Source organism: Henckelia pumila, chromosome 4 (genome assembly GCF_033568475.1).
Source record: "Henckelia pumila isolate YLH828 chromosome 4, ASM3356847v2, whole genome shotgun sequence".
Taxonomy (NCBI): domain Eukaryota; kingdom Viridiplantae; phylum Streptophyta; class Magnoliopsida; order Lamiales; family Gesneriaceae; genus Henckelia; species Henckelia pumila.
In genome coordinates this window covers 65,874,424-65,878,968 of record NC_133123.1, presented here as the reverse complement: position 1 = coordinate 65,878,968, position 4,545 = coordinate 65,874,424, and positions in this window count along the sequence as shown.

Sequence of the window (4,545 nt, the reverse complement as noted above, 5' to 3'; positions counted from 1 at the left end):
AGAACCACTGAATGAATCATCCCCACATGAAAAAATCTTCCTAAGTTCATCTCCTCCTGGCAAAGTATCGAGACTGAGACTCCTTCTCAAGCTCTAGCAATAATTGTTCATACAGTTGCTGAATCATCAACTCATCAGGACAAAGGAAAAGAGAAAGTTGAAATGATCGCAGCTACACCTCTATCATCGCCCAAGGGACAAAAGCAAGATTTTACCAAGAAATATCTTTCCTTCACCAACAAAGGACTCCCATCTCCCACTTCCACAACTGAAGATGATTGGTATCAAACACTTTCTCAAATTGAGAATTCAGTTTATGCCATCTCCAAGACTGTCACTAGTCTCAAAGAAAATCAACAAACTACCAACAACAACATATATTTTCTGAGACAATCAATGAATGCCGAGATTGGTAAACTTCAAGAAAAGTTTGCACTATTGGATAAAATCCTTGTAGATTCCAATCAACTGGCTGGCTCCCTATCTCAACTGCAAAACTCTCATCAGTCTTTGGAGACAAAAGTTGACAATTTGAATGGATTTGTTCAAATCTTTCACAATTCATTACAATCCAATTTTCAAGGAATCTCTCGGCAACTCAGCACTTTAATGACCTTATCTCAGAACGTTCTTCGAACTCAACATGAAGCTCAAACTCTACAACGAAGTAACTCAGGAGCTAATAAGCCATCTCGCAGTTCATCATTTCACAGATCTTCTTCCGATCGAAGATAGTTTATCTTGTATCACATCGTGGACATTATGTTATCTACTCTTGTATCTTTCTCTCTGAAACTGCCCTTTTTCAGTTTATCAAAAAGGGGGAAGAATTTGAAGACCGAAATTAAAACTACTTTGCATAATGTTGAATAACAGTTTAGCATGATAAAATGAAATGTTTTGATAAACACCAAAAAGGGGAAAATAGTTGGAAAATTTAGTTTTGGTATTTACAAAACAAAGCCAAACTAATTGAGCAACAACACAAAGGGCTAAACTGATATTTAGGAAATGGTGATGTCACAGATAAAGTGAACGCTACCAAAACTACTTCACTAAAACTAAACCATCAACAACCTCGCTATACTGAGTTGACCTCGCTAAACTGTTTGCTTCAGGGATACAAAGCAGTTTACCTCGCTAAACTGAAGTCATCAGTTTACCCCTGCTAAAACTCACTACTTCAGGTGGCCACAACAGTTTAACTACCGAGCTATTTCCGGATAAGATCATCCGTACTCTGAAATCTCTGCAGAAGGTAGTGTCGCGATCCTAAGGGAATGTCGGCTCAAGAATTCGTTGATGATAGTGAGAATTCCAACGGGAATAATTCAAAATCTTATCAAAAGGACAATTCGAATTTATGACCGTTGGAAATCCAAAGAGTATAAATACGGATCTCGATCAACAACTCAAAGAGGCACACGTTCCAAAAACTCTACTATTTTTGCAAGAACACAAAAAGCTTATTACGCTCAATAATTGCTCAAGGAGCTCGAAAGCATAAACGTTCAAAGCAGTATACAGATCATTGAAGGATCAATCTTTGTTCTAAAAGATTCTGAGTTGTATTATTCTCTATATACTATTAGTCTAGGATTGAAACTAAAGTGTTCTACTAGAAGTTCTTGTTTAGGCAGTGTCTAAATCCTAAACTGGATTGGGTTTGTGCAAATTACTTGTATAAATCAAAGTCTTCTAGTGATATCCTTCCGAGGTGGAAGAAGGGGTGACGTAGGAGTGATTGAAATCTTCGAACATCCATAAACAACCACGTGTGTCACTTTCAGTTTATTCATCACTCACCACATACCTTAAATTGATATTTACTCAGTGTTTTCAAATCTACAGTTTGACATCTTTCCGCACATATCTTGTTTGCCAAACTGTATTCGATACTAAGATAATCATCGAGCTTGTTCATTAACCGATCAAGTTCAAAATATTCTCATAAATTGCTTGAAAGTATATTCACCTCCCTCTAGACTTTCAACCGATTCTAACAGTTTAAAATCAAAACCAAATTAAAATTATAAGTTTTTAAATAAAATTATTATGAAAATCATAAAAATTTGTTGCCCATAGGAATTAAAAGACATTAAATTTTTCAATAAATAAAATATAAACTTTTTTTTTAACTTTTGAAATTGATTTTTTTTCGTACTTTTAATTATTATGTAAATTAATATATTTTTATTCAAAAATTATATTTACACAATTGTAAATAATATTTTTGAATATTTTTTTACATGAAGATATATATATTATAAATTCAAACATAAAGTTTCTGATTTAATAAAATGACAAATTTTTTTAAAATTAATGGTATATAAAGAAGCCAACAGATAGATGCAAATACATGTATGTAAGGATTAAAATGATTTAAATTTTATGAATAAGTAAAATCTATGTATTTTAATAAATTAAAAAGTTATTTCAAACTGATATATATGTTAAATAATTATTAGTTCAAATAGATCAATAAAAAAGAATAAGTTATAAAAAACTTTGAAATACATATCACAATTAAACAATTCAATTATATATGAAAGATGTGGCGTAATATTCAAAATCATGAATATTAATATAGACAATATAGACATATATATATATATATATATATATATATATATATATATATATATATATATATATATTGAAGTTTTTTTTTAAAAGATAAGTAAATTAATTTCATCGCATCAAATCTTACAACTTTACATACCCAGATTCAACAAAAAATACATTATTGTAAAACCGGTTGTCGAAAGAATTGAATGAAAATATATTATTGTACGACTATATACTTTGACGGAATAAAAAAACAGGAGACAACATATATTTGAACAAATTTTGGAAAATTATTGGAGTAACCGATAAGTCCAATTTATTCTTGCCAGAAACCCAATTAAACGACAAAGGTTTCTAAGAAAACCTCCAAGAACGACAAAAATGACACAATAAGATCGATGCAAGTACATGTAACCGATCCAAGAGCACCTTGCTGACTGTCAATAAAAAATAATTAATCAACAACATAAAAAAGATAGAATTAATTCATATACATCTTTCACATATTTAATCAATCTCAAAATACTTAACATTTTAATTTACTTTAATATTATAATCATTCATGTTTTTGGTTAAAAATCTCACAAAGTAGTTGTTCTTTTTAATTTTTTTTCTATATATAAATTGGTTTTTTAACTTAAACAATGTATATTATAAAAAAACTTATTATTATTATTATTATTATTATTATTATTATTATTATTATTATTATTATTATTATTATTATTATTATTATTATTATTATTATTATTATTATTATTATTATTATTATTATTATTATTATGTTATTTAAAAACTTTACAGTTTATCACTAAATTTTAATTTTTTAAAATATTTTTTATTTTTAAAAAAAACTTTATAATGTAATCATAATTATATTAATATTTTTATATAAATAAATATTTTTATATAATTAATTTTCAAATCACCACAAATAAATTATAAATTTCTATCCTATAAATTCTTAAATAATTTTTTGCATTAATTATTATAATATTAATCATTATAGTATTAACTAATTTTACATTAATATGTTTTTTTATGAATTTTCATATGAATATTTAAAAAATACATTACTCCATATTTTGTTAAATTTAAATTTTAAACATTGGTTGATAAATTTTATATAGTTTTTTGTTTTAGATATTTGGTAAATTTAATTTATTTTTTTGTATTATTTAATAAAATTATTTATAACGTTATTATTATTATCGGTAAGTTATTATACATAACTAATTATTAAAAAAAAGTTATCTAAATATTATTAAATAAAAAAAATCATATATTATATTGCAAATATTGAATTTTAATAATGTATTTTTGTATATGCAATCATTTTTTAAAATAAAATATTTATAACATTGTAACCATTATTTTAATTATTTTTATGCTATCAACTTTTTTTTTAATCCAATTAAGTTTCAAATGATGACAACTAAACTTTTTAATTTTCATTCAATCTCCATTAAACACGGTTATTATCGAATAAATAATTTTTTAATTTAGTGAAAATAAAATGAAAAAGTTTAGTGGATACATAAAAACTTCCGAATGTGGATACAAATATTAATTTAAGGAAATCATTTAACAATAAGGAGAATTTGGATGATAAACAAAATTATTTACACATTGAACTTAAAAAACTTAAATGTTGGCACAAGGACAAAATAGGCATGCCACAATTAAACTTTCACAATTTTAATGTTCACACAAGGACAAAGTGGACATTTGACAATTACTTAAAAAACACAATTTATTTTATATTTAAACAATAAATCGAAGAGTGCATGACAAAAAATTTAATTGAACAATGAAAGGCAAAAAATATTTGTAGGATAAAAATTTATCTAATATGACAATAAATTGAGAGGCAAGCATTTAAGAGGAAGATAATTCCACACACATTCTTTAAATGTTGGCACAAGGACAAAATAGGCATGCCACAATTAAACTCTCACCATTTTAATGTTCACACAA